The sequence below is a fragment of the Mus pahari genome, chromosome 8, assembly GCF_900095145.1.
Source record: "Mus pahari chromosome 8, PAHARI_EIJ_v1.1, whole genome shotgun sequence".
NCBI classification, from domain to species: Eukaryota; Metazoa; Chordata; class Mammalia; order Rodentia; family Muridae; genus Mus; species Mus pahari.
This window is the reverse complement of record NC_034597.1, coordinates 51,594,756-51,614,497: the sequence shown is the minus strand read 5'-3', so window position 1 is coordinate 51,614,497 and position 19,742 is coordinate 51,594,756. Positions and strand designations below refer to the sequence as shown.

Here is a 19,742-nt window from a genome sequence, read left to right as displayed (position 1 = left end):
TGAGCCCATCCATTTGTCTCTAGATAGCAGAAATAAACAAATCAACCCCCTCTCCATTTGGCAATGGTTTCTTGTGTTATACTGTCTGTGGGAGACAACTGATACCCATAGTTATGTGAAGAAAGCCAGGGCTTTTGGATTCTGATTAAGAGGCGGGTGGAATCACCACTAGGCAGGTCTGTGGGTGTAGTTCCCCAGCCTCCACCAGGCTGTTGTCCCTTGAGGGGGCTGCAGGCAGCTTGGGTGAAGTCCCCTTCTCTGGCCTCCCACTCAGCCTTAGGCATCTCTGTAGCTTTCAGAACAACTGTTGAAAGTGAAGACTGAAGAGAGGATGTGTCCCACCAGTAGCTTAGGGACACATCCAAAAGCCTTAGCTAAACTAGAAAAGCCAGTTAGGAAAACCTGGAGAGCCCCAGGTTTTTCTGAGGGAGCCATTGGCCACTTGTAAGGATCCTTTTGGAGTGACAGTGGCTGACACTATGCAGAGGCTACCTCGGACTGGGGACAAAGGCTTTAAAGCCCTAGATAAACATCCCTTGGAGGGGAATGCTAGATGCTAGGCTCTGCAGACCTAATGTCCTGCAGCTATAAGGAAAAAAAAAACACAAAATTTATCCATCCAGCATTTTATTTACAGAGACACATTAGGATATATATATATATATATATATATATATATATATATATATACACACACACACATATACATACACACACATATACATACACACACACACACACACACACACACACACACACACATATATATATATTTGAAAACATTTCTTAGATTTTTATAGACTTTTCCTTTTTCAAAAATATTCCCAGCCGGCCAGGTGACAGAGGCAAAGCGCGGTTACCCTCCGGACCTCTGATCATGTATCTGTGAGTGTCTAGGAGCTTGTGGGTTGTGGCCTACAGCTTGCACACCGCCCAGCCCTTCTGCTCGGCTGGGACCCTGGGCGCTGAGCGCCCTCACTACGCGGATCTGTTTTGCTGTCGGTATGTAAAATGACAGAGAAACATGAATGGATAACAACAGAGGAAGGGACTGGAACGGTGGGAATCAGCGATTTTGCACAGGAAGCTTTGGGAGATGTTGTTTACTGTAGTCTGCCTGGAGTTGGGACAAAATTGAAAAAAACAAGAGGAGTTTGGCGCTTTGGAGAGCATGAAGGTGGCCAGTGAACTCTCCTCTCCTCTCCGCCAGGAGAGGTAACTGAAGTCAGTGAAGTACTTGCCAAAAACCCAGGGCTTGTCACCAAATCCTGTTAGGAAGAGGGTTGGCTGATCAGGGTGACACTGAGCGACCCTTCTGAGCTGGATGAATTGGTGAGTGAAGAAGCATATGAGAAATATGTGAAGTCCATTGAGGAGTGATCATGGCACCCCTCCACTTCCAGATAAAACTGGATGTGACCTGCCCGGCATGCTTGCCTTAAACTAGTGGAGAATAGAGGACTTGAAATAACTTTTAGCAGTACTGATGGAAAGAAACAGTTCTTGACAGTGCTACTTAAAGCCCATCCTCAACTTCTTAAAGGATGCAGATACACACAGTGTACAGATTTTTTGATAATCGCCATACTAAGTATTTAGGCTAGGGGTTAAGCCCTGGTGTCTAGAATTCATAAGATCATCTGCGGTGAAAAGTGGTTATGAGGCTAGGCTTGGTGACAGACCTCCTTCTAATCCCAGCACTCAGCAGGCAGATGTTAGTTCAAGGTCGGTCTACACAACAAGCTCTAGACCAGCCACAGTCAAGATAACAGTGGTGTAGCTTACGTAATTTTGTAACTTGCCCATATCCACCACTGGATTTGGCTCAGAGACTTAGTGTCTTCTCATTGGAAATGCCTGGGACTGCAGGGAAGCGTTGTACAGTGTCAGAGGCAGGAGAATACTGTCTTTGTTTCACCATGTGCTGTGTTGGCTGTTGCTTTCCCACCGTGAAGCACCAACTTTGCAACACTGAGAAACAAATAAAACATTCATCTTCTTTGTTAAAATATATATATATATATATATATATATATATATATATATATATATTCCCAAGTATATCCTTGGCAAGAATTTGGTAAGAGCTTTAAAATAATAAGAAAAAGAAAACATTGTCTAAGAGTCAGTCTACCTGCTTACCTGCCTGCTTAGTTATCTATCTATCCATCTATCTATCTATCTATCTATCTATCTATCTATCTATCTATCTATCTTTCTATCTATCTAATATTCAATCTAATCCTCAAAGTCTATGTCATTGCTCACTGCACACCTGCTGAAGCTCCTTCTTTCTTACTGTAGAATGGAAACAAGCCAGCATCTGCTTGGTAAGTGCTGTGTGACTTAGAGGAGGTGGTCCTTGAAAAGTTGTTGTTGTTGTTGTGTTGTTGTTGTTCTTCTCCTCCTTCTCCTCCTCCTCTTTCTTCTTCTTCTTCTTCTTCTTCTTCTTCTTCTTCTTCTTCTTCTTCTTCTTCTTCTTCTTCTTCTTCTTCGTCTTCTTCTTCTTCTTCTTTTCCTTCTCCTCCTCCTCCTCCTTCTCTTTCACATTCTTCTCCTCCTCCTCATCATCATCATCGTTCTTATAAATCCTAATTTTATTATCATATGTATTTGTGATTCCCCCCTGCTTCCCAGCCCCAATTTGTCCTATCTAAAAAAAAATGCAGGGACAAAGATGGAGCAAAGACTGAGGGAATGGCCAACCCATAACCAGCCCAATGAAACCCATCCCATGAGCAGGCACCAGTTCCTGACATTATTAATGATGCTTTCTTATGCTTATGGGCAGGAGCCTAGCATAACTGTCCTCTGAGAGGCTCCACCCTGCATCTGACTAACAGATGCAGAGACCCACAGCAAAATAGTGGATGGGGCTCTTGGGGACTTTTATGGAAGATTTGGGGGAAGGATTGAGGCCCTGAAGGGGATAGGAACACCATAGGAAGACCAACAGAGTCAACTAACCTGGACACTCTTGAGGGCTCTCAGAGACAGAACTAACCGAAGAACATGCACTGGCTGGACCGAGGTCCCATGGCACACATGTAGCGGATGTGCAACTCAGTCTTTATGCGGGTCCCCCAACAACTGGAGCATGGGCTGTCCCTAAAGCTGGTGCCTATATGTGGAACCTGTTCCTCTGTAAACAGGAGGAGGAGTAACCTGAGGAGTAGTTAGAGTTAAGTGCCTAATACAAGTCGCTCTTTGTGTGCTAGGTGCTGGCATTGTGCCAGGTGTTCAAGCCCTCTTGTGCTCCCAGCCCCTTCACAGTTCTCCGTGGTCCTAGAACCTGACACGCCATCATCAACAAGGAAACTCCAATTCTCTGGACTCACTCCACACACCCAGGAGCAGAGGCCCAGCAAGCTTCAATGTAACTTTAGAAGACTGAAGCCTGGGACAAGCTGAGGAACCATCAGTGGAAAAGCACGTCACATCTGTCTTGTGTTCTTGATGAGGCAAAGCTTTAGTGAATGAGTACCTGTGCTCGGACACTTGTTGCTGTTGTTCCAGAGGTATGGAGGCATGTGCCTGTACCTAGAACTCAGGAGGCTGAAGCAGGAGGATTTTGAGTTTCTGCTAGCCTGGGCTATAGCCTGGGTTAGTAGCTTTTGTTTGAGACCCAGTCTCAAACAAAACAAAACAAAACAAAACAAAACAAAACAAAACAAAACAAAACAAAAACCACACACACAAGAAAAACAAAAGCAATGACCCCGCGTTCTTCAATTCCTGAACACATCAAAAAGTAATTCATGTCTGCCAAGAGCTGTCCATCTTCTGTGTTTTTTTTTTTTTGTTTGTTTGCTTGTTTTTTTTCTCTGTAGCTGTACAGACGGCTGTGAGCCTTCATGTGGTTGTTGGGAATTGAATTTTAGGACCTCTGCTTGCTCCAGTCAGCCCTGCTTGCTTTGGTTAACTCCATTCGCTCAGTCCCTGCTCGCTCCAGACTAAAAATTTATTTATTATTATACGTAAGTACACTGTAGCTAACTTCAGATGCACCAGAAGAGGGAGTCAGATCTCATTACGGGTGGTTGCGAGCCACCATGTGGTTGCTGGGATTTGAACTCAGGACCTTTGGAAAAATAGTCAGTGCTCTTACCCATTGAGCCATCTTGCCAGCCCTTCTGTGTATTTTTTAACAACTATAAATGCTGTAAATTAGAAACAAGTTATTTAATAATTAGGAAGTATTTGTCAGAGCCGGGGTGGGAGGCAGAGGAGTTCCTAGGGTTGGGACAGCTACTGAATTCAGAATCTGGACTCATGGTCAGAGCCGCTCGGTGCTGGGTCGGCCTCGCTGTACAGTCAGAGATCTTCTCTGAATGTCAGGATCTTTAGGTTTTCTGTTTTACAAGGTTTTGTTGCTTGCTCTAACAGGGTCTCCCCTGGTAGCCTAGGCTCAGATCCTGCTTTCTCTGCCACCCAAGTGCTAGGATTTCAGGCGTGTGTGCACGCCCACCTGCCTTTCACAGACTTTCAAGGGGCTGCTTGGCAGCGTCTTCACAGGCGGCGGCGGCTGCGGCGGCGGCGGCAGCGGCGGCGGCGGCAGCAGCGGCAGCAGCAGCAGCACACAGGAACTTGCCGAGCTGCTCCTCAGATGAGAAATTAAGTTAGTGTTCTGCATTCAGACTCGTAGAACACATTTCCAGCAGGAAGCAATCCACACAGAAGACCAAACCCACAACCACAGGGAACACTTTGCAAACTTACATAATACATTCTCTGGGCTTTCTGTTTGTGCTTTGGTTGAAAAGATAACATAGTCACTAGTCAAGAAGTTATTCTCATCATCGGCCAATTCAAAAAGCGATTTGATGTTTAAAAAGGAAGATGTGGGCCAAAATATTTTCCCTACAATATTAAATAACCGATGCAAAACTTGCCACTTCCTTTGCACATGCCATGCAAACTGGACAGCTACACTCAGTCTTCAGGTGAACACGGTCTAGCTAGCCTTCTAAACCTTGTTTTAGGAACACTGCGGTAGGAGAGCCAGGACTTGCCTAATGCTAGCATTCACTCTACTTCCTGGAGTATGCTATTTCTGTGAACTTAGCTTCCTGGAAACCAGGCTTTCCTGACTGTGACCCTTCACAGTAAGTAACATCTCCTGTTAAGTGAAGACTGTGGGCATGAACTGCAAGGTGACAGAGTTCTAGACAGGTTTTTAAGTGATGTGGTGTGTCCCAATATCCACAAGCTGGAAGTTTAGTGTTCAATGTGGTAGTATTGAGGAGGTGGTACCTTTAAGAGCTGAGGCCTAAGGGAAGGTGGCTAGGTCACTAAGGCCACTGCCCTTCGTTAGGATAAATGTGCTCAGGAGACTGGCTAGTTTCTGGAATGCTTTGCTTCAAAGAAGCCTGGCATCTCCCTGGAACCTGCAGCTCCCCGTCTGTCCCTGTGATCTTTCCCACACACACTATCCTGGGATTCATCACCTTCACCAGGATCAAGCAGATATCACTGCATGCTCAGAGATAGACAAGTCCATCTCCGTCCAAGCTTTTTCTAAAACCACAACAAAAAGCTCAAACTGTGCCTATGGATTTCTGAATGGAGAGCACGGGTCTTGGTGGCCAAGCAGTGGAAATATCCCAAGAGAATCTGGACATAAGCAGTAAAGACTGAATGTTATACTAGGAACAGCTGGAAGTCAGATTTTGGCTTCTAAGGGGACAACATGGCAGACCAGACCTGAGAAGGCAGTGGGGCTGAGGTCCCTGCTCAGATACTGATTGGTACAAGCAGCTTATTAGACATGAAAGAACTGCTTGTGACCAGTAGATCAGAACACTTAGTTCATTTATTTTAAAAAATGATGATTACCTCTTTTTGGTGTTTGGCACAAGAAACGGGAGACAATCATGGAGTCACAGGGTTTACAAGGATGTGGGAGCACAGTGTGAAGTATACTTAATGTTGTTCTGGCTAGAAAGAGGACACACGAGTGTCTCATAGCACAGTGTTACCAGGGTCACTGCCTGGCGAATTCAGAGATAGGCTTTGGTCTTGTAAGAGGTAGAAAATGGCTAAGCAGAACTGCACAGTTTTGCTGTGCTACTGGAAGTCAGAACAATCTGTCCTTGCAGCGTTTCACTAACAAAGATGCTCAGAAATATCGAGAGTCAAGGACCACTAAGGAAGAGGATGTTCTGGACTCCAGAGAAAGTGTAGTCAAGTGTGCAAACACTACTTCTAAAGAACAAAAGATGAGACCGAAGCCCCCTTCATCTTCACCCCCCACCTCCCAAGGTCAGTGACCTGTGAATGCTGATGGTTCCCCACTTGGGATGCTCAAGTTAAGGTTGCTTATCTATGATATGGCAAAGCTATGTGCTTCAGTAGTAAACTGCTCTTTGGCTTTGAATTTGCATCCCTGTCCCTGGCCAGCAGGAATTGGCTTGATCTTTCTGGTTCAGTGCTGGGGAGTAACCGTGGTTACAGAGCTCTGTGTTGCTGAGCTAATACTTGGCAGGCTTTGTGCTTAAAGGCGCCTTAAGATGGGTTTATCAGGACACGAATCAAGGAGAATCTACAATTCAAACTATCTAGAGGATGGAAAGAGTGAGACAGAACCTCACCGGATGATACAGACTCAGTCTAACCTGAATACCAGAATCCATGTAAACTAGGAATCTCTGAGTCAGTTTGGACTATAAACAGGGGAGAAAAAGTACCTCAAGTCAGATGCTAGCAAATGCCTCCAGAAATGTACCTTATACAGCTGTCATGTCCTGGGAAGAAGGGCAAAGACCGAGTCAGAGAAGAAAATATAGGGGGGGGAGCAGAAAATTCAGTTGCATAAAACAATAAAGAAGCAGTAAAAGTCCCCACAGGAAGATGGATTCACCAAACACGACCTATGTTGGAAAGCAGTGTCCTAGTTAAAATAAAACATAAAAACAAAATGGAACACATTATAGTTTATTTGGTTAGAATTAGACACATTGTCCCTGTTCCCTTTTTATGAATAAGGAGGAAATCAACCATATGTCACATTCACAGACAAAACAAACATGCACCAGTAACTAAGACAGTCACTGTCATTATGGTGCCAAAAGCAACTGTAGGAGAGAGTTTGCTTTGATTCTGGTTGCAGGGGGACAAGAGTCACGAAGGCAGCAAGGCGTGGTAGCAAGCGTAGGAGCAGGAAGCTGAGAGATCATAATTCCATGCACACACAGACAGCAGAGAGAGCCAACCAGACAAGAGCCACCAGGGCCAGCCCCCAGTGACATACTTCCTCCAGCAAGGCTGCACCTCCCACACCTCTCCAAACAGTGCCACCAACTACACCAACCTTTCACAAATACCCCGAGCAAACATCACAACAGTCCTAAGCAAGGGCTCCAAAGCCCAAAAGGTGATTGTTTTCCTTACCCTGAGCAGACACACTCTCTTCCTGTGTGTGATCTCCTTTAGGATTATAAAATCATTTCTCTATCTTCATTGCTCTTTTCCAAGTACATTTCAAATGTCCTGCAACAGGGGCATAAGTCTTATAGTTCAGTATTCCCATGAACCTGCATAAGGCCTACCACATGGTGACATTCCATAACATTTTGATGAATACATAACAACACTTGTTTACCTGCAAGCCATCATCCTCCACCACCTTCCCTTATGGAGTCAAAGTTCTGAGCGAGCCAGGCTGTGCGGGAGCCCAGGCTATACCCATTCTTCAGGCTTTGGTTTCACAACCCCTTTTCTCTACCTGGAGCCAGCAAAGGTAAAGGAAGTGCCTTTGGGTGCACCTGATCTATCCAGTCACCATATAAGCAGGGCTCTCATAGCTAACAAGAAGTGCAGCCTTAAGCTGAAGCAAGATGGCATGTTCCCTGTCAGACTTGCAAGTTTAAAAGCACAGCATCTGGGGCTGGAAGAAGAATCAGGCCTAGCCCTGAATGGGAGTAAGCACAAACTCTACAAGGACATCGTCAGTGTGTGCGAAAAGCCTTAATGAGAGTCGGCGCATTTGGAGCCGACCGGTGCACACTCTGAAGCACCACCTCGTTAGAATTAGAAACATTTTGTATGCTTTTATGTATCATGGAAAATAAAATAAAACCTGTGCTGACCATTTCACTGCTGGGAGTGTAAGGCAAGGGGCGGAGAGGATTGTGGGTTATACTGCGATTCCTCTGTGTATTTATTTCTGATAGTTAAGTATATCAGCTAGCTCAACAGAAATGGGGGACTACAGTCCACCCAGAGATGAGAACATTGCCATATTTGGAGAACAATAAGGGATAAAACTTCAAAGCCTATTGTGTGTGTGTGTGTGTGTGTGTTGGGGGGACTTTAAAATACATCCTATGGCTACTTTTAAAAATTGTTTTTCATGAATTCCGGATAGTTCAATTTTGCTGACTCAGAACACGGAAGTAGAAGTAGACTGGAGTTACTTCCATTTCCACTGACATCTCTACCACTGTTTCCCTTCCTTCCTAAGACTCTTAACATTGTAACAGTAACAGCAAAAGAAATCAAGCCTCAGTGGCCTAGAGAAGCAAGTGGGTGCTACATCAGTGGTAGATTGTAAAACTTCCTTGAAGACAGAGTGAAAGCAGACAGTACCTTAGGGCACCCTGCCCCCTCCCCACCCTGCCCCCAGAACAGGGTGGAGTGTTACCGCCCAGAATATCCACAAAGAGCCCTGGGAAGAATAGGAGAGGTACCTTTCTGAGCAAAATCTCTCAGAAGCTCTGTGTTTGGGGCCCATAAAGTTAAGGGTGAGAAGAAGGCAAGAGCTGCCGTGAGCGATATAAACTGAGGACTACCTGGTGAGCCACAGCCTGAGTCTCCTGGAGCCTCACTGTGTGTGCTGAAGGCAGCAAGTCCTTAGCAGCTCAGAGGGCTCTCCGGAAGAGAACCAAGGAGCCTGGCTGGGAGTCACATCCTTTAGCACTTCCCACCCACTCGTGCAGAGGGCATTCCAGGAAGAATTCAAGGGAAACAATCTTAGACTCAATGGTCCCAGAATGTTTAGCCAGGGCCACATCCACATTGGAAGCACAATGCTCTCAGGCAACAGGCAGGTCAGAACTGCTGGGATTCACAGGGGCGGGGCCTTAAGATGTCAGGGCAGAGCCTTCAGGGTGGATTAAGAGCTTTTCAGCAATGAGTTGAAAGCATATCCTGGCATTCTTCAGGCACCAGACCTGGTGGGGTCTTGATATTGGACTTTTAGGAGCGAACTATGAAAAAGGAATGTGATGTAGCGTGTTTTGTTATACCAGGACACACAGAATAAGAGTGTAAATACATAAATATTGGGAGAGTGATCCAGTGCAGGGAAGAGAACATCCTGATGTCTTGCTAAAGTCAGAAATGATATAATTTGTATCTACTACTCTCTGAAGAAACAATTTATTTCAACAAAAAGCTAATGTGTTTGATTGCATTCTTTCCTAGGACTTTGGGTTATCTTATTGATTACTTGACAACCTTTTGTTGTTGTTGTTGTTGCTGTTGTTGTTGCTGTTGTTGTTGCAGTTGTTGTTCCTCAGCAGTACATGGTAGAGATTTTGATCATCCAAGCCTCTCTCTCTCTCTGGGTACCACACTGACTGTGTCCACAGTGTTCCTGGTGAATGCGAGCACCTATCAGTTCTGTAGTTAATCTTGAGTTGTCCCCCTTCCTCCCTTTAACACAGCTACTTTAATTTCTAGAATTTCCTTTCCCTGACAGAGTTATAAAAAGCTTCATTTATTCCTCCATGACTCTGGCAAGCATAAATTTTGTTCTCTCTCTCTTTTTTTCTGCGCTTATCACCCCTTCATTTTGGACTTAATCAGAAAGTTCCCAGGAATACAGTTTCCAGACAGGAAGCAGAAGCCTGCTAGTCCCCCGCAGTGTTTGCAGGAGTCCCAGACTCAGAGAGTCTTTGAGTGTATGAACCTAGGCTTGTTCAGGTCCGTGGCTCTCTGCTTTATCTGGAATCTCCAGTGAATTTAGAGATAAAGAGTTTTTCTTTTCTTGTCTCTCTCTCTCTACAAGGCAAGCTATTATTGTGTTTCTTTTAGCTGGTTCTGTTTTTAGAGCTGCAATGTCGACTCTCCATGAAGGGCCCATGGTCCTCACCTTGAACTTACTTGCTTGTTAAGGTTTCCCTGGACTGCGAGTCAACTCTCGTGGCCTCAGCTCCAGGAGGTTCCACATGGGAAACAATCACCAGATTGTTGGAACTCAGAGCCCAAACACAATGTGAGAGTTGTTCTAGTGTGGCTCCTGCTGACCTGCTGCTAAACTAAGAAGCTTAGTCTGCGCAGCACAATCCCTGGGCTCACTTGAGGGGACGCGAGGGAGGCTAAGAATTGGCCAGGACTCTTCCCGAGATGCAACCGAGTACAATTTCATATACAAGGACAAGTCTGGTGTAGAGGAAAGTGACTCTTGGTTTTAACAGATGAGAAATGAAAGACAGGGGCTTCATTTGGCAGCAGGGGCTTGGGTGGTGGTGGTGGTGGTGGTGGTCGTGGTGGTGGTGGGCATTTTATCTTACAGCTTACAGTTCATTATAGCTGTCAGAGCGTGAACCGGGAAGCAGGGGCTGAAACAGAGGCCATGGAGTAGCGCTGCTCACTGGCTTACTTCCTACTTCCTGCTCAGTTTGCTTTCTTTTACCACTCAGAACAACCTGCCCAAGAGAGGCACTGCCCACAGTGAGCTGAGCAGCCCTCCAGCGATCATTAATGAAGACATGGCCCCACAGGCTGGCCTACAGGCAAGTCTTATGGAGTCAGTTCCTCAACTGAGGGTCCCTCTCTCCAGAGGGCTCCAGCTTGTGTCAGTGTGGCAGAAACCAGACAGCTCGCCCACCGACCTGATGCTTCCACCAGTGGATTTGAGAAGTTTGATTTATGATGTTCTCTGTTCTATAGCTGTAAAAAGGGCATGGAATGGTTATCACGTGAGAGCACAGAACCTGGACTAATCCAAACCTGTGTTCCCAGGCCATACCCGCTCATGGTGGTCTAGAAAACACCGTTCCTTTCCTCTGTTTATAACACACACACACACACACACACACACACACACACACACACACTCTCTCTCTCTCTCCTGTTTTAGTCAGTGTGTACTCTGGTCATAGTTACCCTTCCCTCCAATCCTCCCACATCCTCCTCCCTCCTCCCTTTTCACTCATTTGACCCCAAACTTTCTCTTTAGAAAATAAACAGGCAAATAAAAACAAACAAACCAGAATTTTACAAAAAAGAAAAAAATAAGTAAAACACACACACACACACACACACACTCACCAAAACCCATAAAAATACAAACTTGGAAACCATAATAGAGATACAAACTTGGCAAGCAAAATAAAACCACATATACATATGTCATCGAGTTCTTTTGGGTTGACTGTCTGCTGGGCATGAGGCCCACCCTTCATTGAAGTCTACATACCCAGTGAGACTCCATTGGAGGAAACGAGTTTTTCCTTTGAGAGTGGCTGTCAGTTAGAGATGGCTTCTTGGTTAGAGATGGGAACTCATGTCCATTTAGCAGCCCTCTCGGCGCTGGGATGCATCTGCCTTGGACCTGTGATGCTGCCACAGTCTTTGTGAATTCGGGTGCACATCAGTCCTGCTGTGTCTAAAGACACTGTCTCTTTGGTGTCCTCCACCCCTCTGGATCTTCCAATCTTTCCACCTCCTTTTCTGCATAGCTCCCTGAGCCTCAGAGGGAGGAGGAAAAGATAAAGATGTCCCATTTATGACAGAGAGTTCCAAAGGCTCGCGTACCCTTTGCACATTGTCCAGTTGTGGGTCTCTCTGTATTAGTTCCCATTTACCAAGGCTGGGAGCTTTCTCTGAGGATGACTGAATGAGACACTGATCTGTGGCTATAGCAGAATGTCATTAGGAGTCATTGCTGTGTTCCTTTAGCAGAACAACAGTATTTGGCTTTCTCCTAGGCCCATGACTTCACCAGCATCAGATTCTTGGCCACCTTAGCAGTGTTGGTTCATCCCATGGAGTGGACCTTAAAGCCACTAAGATTGTGGTTGGTTGCTCCCACGTTATCTGTGCCACTGTTGTACCATGGTGCCATGTAGGCAGGTTACCACTGAGTTGGTGGGGTGGTTGCCTTTATCCTCTGGTAGAGTGCAAAATACCTCCTGGTACCATGAACACGAGTCAGCAGGGTAGGCACAAGCTCGACTTCTCCATACTCAGTGAGGTATATATGGCATGGTGTCTTCAGCAATAGGGCCTTACCACCAGGTTGTGGACAGGAACCAATAACCTTGGCAATAGCTTGAGATGTTTGGGGTTTCCCTGGGGCCCCTTTGACCAACAATTCAATTACATGTCACCTATTCCTGGCACTGAGGTTTCTCTTGGTGGTAAAAGATGTCTAGTTGGGGCGTTATCTCCCCTGTTATTTGGTAATTCCATTTAGATTTCTTTCATATGTATGTGTGTATGTATATTAATTATATATTAAATATATATTTAAAATATTTCTACTGTCAGTTTCCATATGATCCTCCAAATATACCTTAAATACGCCTTAGTTAGTTGTCCCTACCTGTACTTTCCTTTCTTTTCCCTCTTCCCCCCTTTCCATTCTAGTCCCTCCCCTGTCTTTCTCTAACTATCTATTCTATTTCCCCTGGCTTGAGAGATCCCTCTCTCCCCTTAGTCCCTTACTCTATTCCTAACCTCTGTGGTTATACGGATTGTAGTATGCACAGCCAAGGCTTAAACGCTAACATCCATACATAAGAAAATGCATGCCATATTTGTCTTTTGGGGTCAGGGTTATCTCACTCAGGGTGATTCTTTTCTAGCTATAGCCATTTACCTGAAAATTTAATGATTTTTAACATCAACATTTTTTAACAGCTGAATAATTTCATTGTGTAACTATACCAGTTTTCATTATCCATTCATCTATTGATAGACATCTGTTCCAGTTCTTGCTGTTATGAATATGGCACAATCAACACAGATGAGCAAATGTCTCTGTATTAGCATATGGAGTCCTCAGGGACACTCAACAGTGGCATGGCTGGGTCTGGAGGTAGAGCCAGTCCAGCTTCCTGAGGAGCTGCCACATGGGTTTCCATGGTGGCTGCACTCCCACCACAATGGAGAAGTGTCCCTCACCCCACATTGGAGGATTGTTCCTCACCCCACAGCCTCACCAGCATAAGATGTCGTTGTTTTACTGATCTTAGCTATTTTGTCTGATGTGAGATGGAGTTTTAGAGTAGCTTTGATTAGTATTCCCCTGTTGAATAAGGATGTTGAATATTTCTTTGCCGTTTGTGTCCTATCTTTTGAGAACTCTCTGTTTAGCCTGCACTCTGTTTTTAAACTGGTTCATTTGTTTTCTTGGTGTTCATTTTTTTGAGTTCTTTATACATCTTAGATACGAATCCTCTATCCAATATGTAAAGGTTTTTACTCTTCTGCAGGTGGCTGCTTTGTCTGATGTTCTTTGCTGTGCAGAAGCTTTTCCGTTTCATGAGCTCCTACTCATTAATTGTTGGTCTTAGTGCCTGTGTTATTGCTGTCCTGTCCAGAAAGTCTTTTCCTGTGCCAATGAGTTCAAGACTATTCCCAACTTTCTCTTCTATCAGGTTTAGGGTATCTGGCCATATGTTGAGGCCTTAGATCCATTTGGAATTGAGGTTTGTGCAAGATGATAAGCATGAATCTATTTGCATTCTTCTACATGTAGCCATCCAGTTTGACCAGAACCATTTGTTGAAAATGCTTTTTTTCCCCTAGTGTTTATTTCTGGTTTCTTTATAAAAAATTAGGTGTCCACAGGTGTGTGTGTGTTTGTGTGTGTGTACTTGTGTATGGCTCTTCAATTAGATTCCGTTGACCAACATGTGTGTTTTATGCCAATGCCACACTGTTTTAGTTACTATAGCTCTGTAGTACAATTGGAGGTCAAGGATTGTGGTACATCCAACAATTCTTTTATTATCCAGGGTTGTTTAAGCCATCCTGTTTTGTTGTTGTTGTTGTTGTTTTTGTTTTGTTGTGTGTGTGTTTCCACATGAAGTTAAAAATTGTCCATTCAATTTTTGTAAAATATTGTGTTGGAATTTTGATGGGGATTGTACTGAATCTGTAGATTGCTTTTTATGAGATAGCTATTTTCAATATATTAAATCCTACTTAACCATGAGCGTGAAATGGGAGATTGTTCCATCTTCTGATAGAATAATATTGTGATATCAAATATCAAAGCCTAAATAGCAGAAATTTGTATCTCATAGTCCCGAAGGCTCCAACCCCATCACCAAACCATCAACAGGGCTGGCTCTTCCAAGGCTGTGCTCCTTGGCTTGTAGGCAGCCATCTTCTCCTGCGTCTGTAACGCTGTCTCTCTGAGCACATTCCAGATCTCATTCCAATCTCATTTCATAGTATTCAGAGGGGACCAGGACCCACCCAGGGTGCATTTTAACCTAAGTACCTTTTTAAAAGGCTCCTCTTCAAACATAGCCGAGTTTCCAGGGACTCTACTTCAGGCATTTCAGTCTTGAGGAAATATAATTTAGCCCATGGCTGTGAGCATCATGTTCTTTAGACTTCTTTCCTTTTCATTTCTGCATTTTGAGAACACATCCCTAGCCACTTTCTGCTCTAATTTCATACGCCACTCTTTTCTCTCAGCACACATTTAACATGTGTTTACTGAGCTCCACATTGCCTCTTAACACTGAGCACGCTTCGAAGAAGCAATCCTGAGATTCCCCAGCTTAGGTACTAGTAAGAGCCCAGCAATTTTGGTGATGGGAGTGGGGAGTGTAGGAGTCCCCCAGACCCACTTCTTCTTCTGCCTGCAGCAAGTTAGTCTGAGAAGAGAGGTCAAGAAGAGGTCAAGTTAAGACACACAGGTTTGAAATGGGACTGGAGTTCATCTGGTAGGAGCATAGTGACAACATTTCAAAAAAGAAACAGAAAGAATACAATTCAGACGCAGAAGAGGGCATGGTTTGGAGCTAAGACCTCTGGGAGGAGGTAGGGGTGATTTTGAGGTTGAAGGACAACTACATAGAAGAGCCTGATTTCCCCCCTACACACAAGCAGACTGATAATTCTTTGAAACATCAACAAGTTAAAGTACCATATCTAGATTTCCGACACTCTGTGCAAATAAATCATCTACATATTATTTAACTATATCTGCAGCATATGAATCTTGCTGTTATTTAGTTTGTAAGAGTTTGCCTGTTTCTCATCTTATCCAAGACAGGGGTTTCATCTGGCGTTTTAATTACATTCATATGCCTCTGTTGTCATTACTGTGTGAGATTTATAAGCTAATGTAGAGGAATCCTGTGCTTCCTAGGGAAGCATGGTCTCTGCCTGCTCTACTGTGAGGGTGCAGGTGCCTGCACATGTGTACATACAAGAAACATATAAGGGGCAGTAGTTGCATGGAGTTGAGTCTGCTTTGAGGATTTTCAGATCAGTATCTACTTATTAATCTGGTGGCTGACTTACTTTACTGCACAGACGGGGGGGGGGGGGAGAACAGGGTCCCTTTAAATTAATTAACTTGCAGTAACATTGGGTTGATCCATTTTGTTAAGTCTTTCACATTCTTTCCTTGGAAGGGACTGTGGTGATTTGAATAAGAATAACCCCTCTAGCCTCATGTGTTTGAATGCTTAGTCATCAGGGAGTGGCACTACTTGGGAAGGATTAGTAGGTATGGCCTTGTTGGAGGAAGTGTGTTACTTGGGTGGGCTTTGAGGTTTTAAAAGCATAAGCCAGGACCATTGTCTCCATCTTCCTGTTGCCTGCAGATTCCAATGTGGAACTCTCAGCTAATTCTCCAGCACCATGTCTCCCTGCAGGATGAAAAATGGGCTAAAGCTATGAAACTGTAAGCAAGCCCCAATTAAAGGCTGTCCTTTAAAAGAATGGCCTGTGCCATGTATCTTAACAGCAATAGAATACTTACATTTACAGGGTCTCGTTCCATCTTTACACTATTCAACAAAGCCAAACCTCTCTCCCAGTGTGACCTTTTCTACTGGATGTTTCTTACCCACAGGTATGATAGACAGCTTGTTGGGAATACTCTCATGCTTGACTGCTGCTCTCTGGCAGGCTCCTATTAGTTCTTTTGTTCATGACATTTTTACAGTCACCACCTTCAGCAATGGCACCCAGTGAACCAGAAGTAAATATGGCAAACAGTGTGTGCTACAAACACCCTATGTATAAGGAACACATTTGTTTCTTATAATAACCTGGGAACATTATTTTCTTCATTTTGATCATGTAAATTGAAGAACAAAGAGAACAACCTAGCTCCCTAAAGATCCCTAGTGGGAGCTGAGCCTCGACAGAGCTCAGGGGGGGCTGAGGCCTCGGTCTCCATGACAGGAGCTAGGAAGGCTTCCTAGCCCTAGCATCGGCTTAGTGTTCAGCTCTAAAGCCTGAACAGGTGGTGGGCGGCATCTCTCTCTCTCAGCCCACCTTGTTCACCAGGTGCTGGCAGGAAAGTGCCTGACACCCAGGACAGTGCCTGGAGGTGTGGCCCCTGTCCCAGCTCAGCCTCCAGTGCCAGGGCACAGGCTTCTAGCTCAACATCCCTGTGTGTGGGGCTGGAGGGAGGAAGTGAGTAGACAGCTCCCACCTTCTCACAGCAGGCGAATCCCCAAAAAGCTTTGGTTTCTAGGAATGAGGCTCAATGGTGGTCACAAATTAGTTTGAATTTCCAGTTGAAACAAAAGAGGATCCATTATAGTTAATAAAAACAATAATGATGATCATTTACTGAGCCCTTATACACAGCAGGCACAGGGCCCAGCAAGTTGTTTTCTGTTCTCCTGATGACTCAAACAACCTCAAGTAAGAGCCAGTCTCTTGTCAGAAGGGGAGAATGAGCCTCAGAGGACGTGAGCCTTTGGTGGACTCAGCAGACCTGAGGAGGGGAAGCAGGATCTTCTCCAACTTCAGAATCCACCCCCCCCCCCCATTTCCTGCCTTGGCACCTCTCTGCTCCCCAGCTCTCCAGCGTGGCTCTGCCTGGTTTCTCTCTGTTCCTTTATAAATTGAAGTTTAGCTGGCACACAGTAAAACAGAGCAGCAATTAGACAACAAACCCAACCACAAACCCAAACCCAAACATTTTTCCAGTGTGTGTGTGTGTGTGTGTGTGTGTGTGTGTGTGTGTGTGTGTATGAGTGTGTGAAAATGAGTGTGTGTGTAGCTCAGGCAAGCCTTGAACCCATAACCTCCCGCTTCAGCCTCCCTAGTGCCATTATAATCATTAATTTTAAGTCTGGCTTTTCCATTGCCAGTCCTGTTTAGGGGAGGCGTGAAATGAAGTGATTAAAAGCTCTCAGGTTGTAACTATAGTTCTGGGGGATCCAATGCCCTCTTCTGGCCTCTGCAAAGCATCCAAGCACACAGCCAAATACACAGACAAGCACATGTTACATATAAGTTTTCATTTAGAATAGGATAATATTGGGATTATGTCGTTTTTAACAAATTATAAGATCTTTGAGATGTACTCAAAGCACTTAGGGTGAAATGGTAAAACTGTTTTTAAAATCCTCTATTAAAACAGTAAACAGCTAGGTAGGCGGCCTTTTATCCCAGCAATTGGGAGGCAGAGGTAGGTGGATTTCTCAGAGTCTAGTTCCAGGACAACCAGAGCTACACAATAAGACTCTGTCTTGAAAACAAAAATCACAAACAAAAATAACGAACAAGTAAAAATAACAAAAACCACCAACAACAGAAGACAGGAAGTTTTAGGACATGGGTGCAGCTTAGCAGTCGAGGGCTTGTTTAATGGATGTGCTCTGGCTTCCATCTCCAGCACCACAAAATGAATAACTAAATAATACATTAACTTAAAAAGTAGAACATAAGGGGGTGGAGAGATAGCTGACTGTTCTTCCAGAGGTTCTGAGTTCAATTCCCAGCACCCACATGGTGGCTCACAACCATCTGTAATGGATGAGATGCCTTCTTCTGGTGTGCCTGAAGACAGCTACTGTGTACTCAATATATATAAAATAAATAAGCAAATCTTTAAAAGGGGAGGAGGGAATGAATCAAACACAAACCAGACACATTTTTACAGTGTAGTTCTGTTCTTAGATTGGGGACATTTCCAACCTCCTAAGGGACCCATCTCTCTGGCACATTTACTTGTTCCTGGGAGGGTCATTAGAGTCTTGATGAAAATCACAGAGGCTGGGGACTTCTGGGGGCAGACACAGGAGAAGCATCAGATTTGGCCCGTCAATCAGTCAGCAGCTGGGGTGTCAGCAAAGTCAAATAAGTTGTGGGCCAGCCAGTTTTACCTAGTTCAGTTATTTTCAGTTTTGATTCCATGTCACAAAGACTAGGTCTGTGTGACATAACTGGTGGTGTTCATGGATACAAAATAAACTGCACTTGCAGCCCACTGGTCCACACCCCAGCCACATGGGAGACTCACTGCCTCCTGCTTCCCACTTCCTGAAGCCATAGCCAGGCTGAGTCTCAGGACTGTAGAACGTCACACGGTCACTGCTACTAGTGTTCTACCTGTTTGTGCCACAAACATCGCAGTGAAACTTGCTTCCCAAGGCTGCACTGTGAGTCAGGTATAATGACTCATGTTTGAAATTCCTGAATTCAGAGACAGAGGCTAGACCGGTTCAAGTTCAAGGCCAGCCTGGCCTGCATAGTGAGTTCCAGGCCCCATAGAGCTATATAGTGGGGCCCTGACTCAAAAGCCAAACAAACCGAAAAGACTTCCATGAGTTTTTCTTTTTTAACACCTTAAAGCTTTCTGCAAATGTTAAGTAGAATAATGGGTTGTTGAAGGGTATGCACACGTGGAGGTAGTTTTATATTAATTTGACACAAGCTAAAGTCACCTGAGAGGAGGAAACATCAATTATGAAATTGTCCCTTGCCCTAGGGTTTCTATTGTTGTGACAAAACACTATCATCAAAAGCAAGCTGGGGAGGAAAGGGTTTATTTGGCTTACACTTCTACTTCGTAATTTATCATTGAAGGAAGCTGGACAGGAACTCAAACATGGCTGGAGGCAGGAGCTGATGTAGCAGCTATGGAGGGGGTGCTGCTTATTGTCTCACTTCTCCATGGCTTGTTCAGCCTGCTTTCTTATAGAATCCAGCCTAGGAATAGTTCTACCCACAATGGGCTGGGCCTTCTTCCATTGATTGATCCTTTGTTAAATCGGTTTGACATTCAACAAATGTGGTTGGAAAATTAAGCAGGACATTGGACCCTTCTTCACCTTACACGACATGCAAATGTCAACTCCTTAGATAAAGACCTAGGTGGAAAACACAGAATTATTTGTTTCTAGAGTTGAAATGTCCGTGATAGGAGAGGTAACCGTGATGTAGAATTGAGCTGAGGGGGAGGCCCATTTCTGGTGTGATTTTTAATATAGTAGGATGATTTCAGGGCATCGAAATGAGAACAGCTAAAAGAAATAATGAAAGTAATTACTGCAAACTGCCTCGGTCAGCCTTACTCACTGGTTCTTGCTTTCTTAATAACCCAGGGAAAGGGGTGTGTAGCTTGTAGCAGAGTGACTGGAAAAACATTGCCTCGGATAATGTCTGAAAAGAGATGGTGGCCAGTGAGATGGCTCAGTGGGGAAAGGTGCTTGCCACCAAGCCTGACGACCCGAGTTTGATCCCTGGGACCCACAAAATGCACAGAGAGAGAGAGAGAGAGAGAGAGAGAGAGAGAGAGAGAGAGA

The 19,742-nt window shown here is 44.6% G+C and overlaps 1 pseudogene; it reads left to right on the top strand.

Annotated features, from left to right (window-relative positions):
* Positions 1-877: 877 nt before the first annotated feature.
* Positions 878-1,396, top strand: LOC110325029 (annotated as a pseudogene).
* Positions 1,397-19,742: the final 18,346 nt, after the last annotated feature.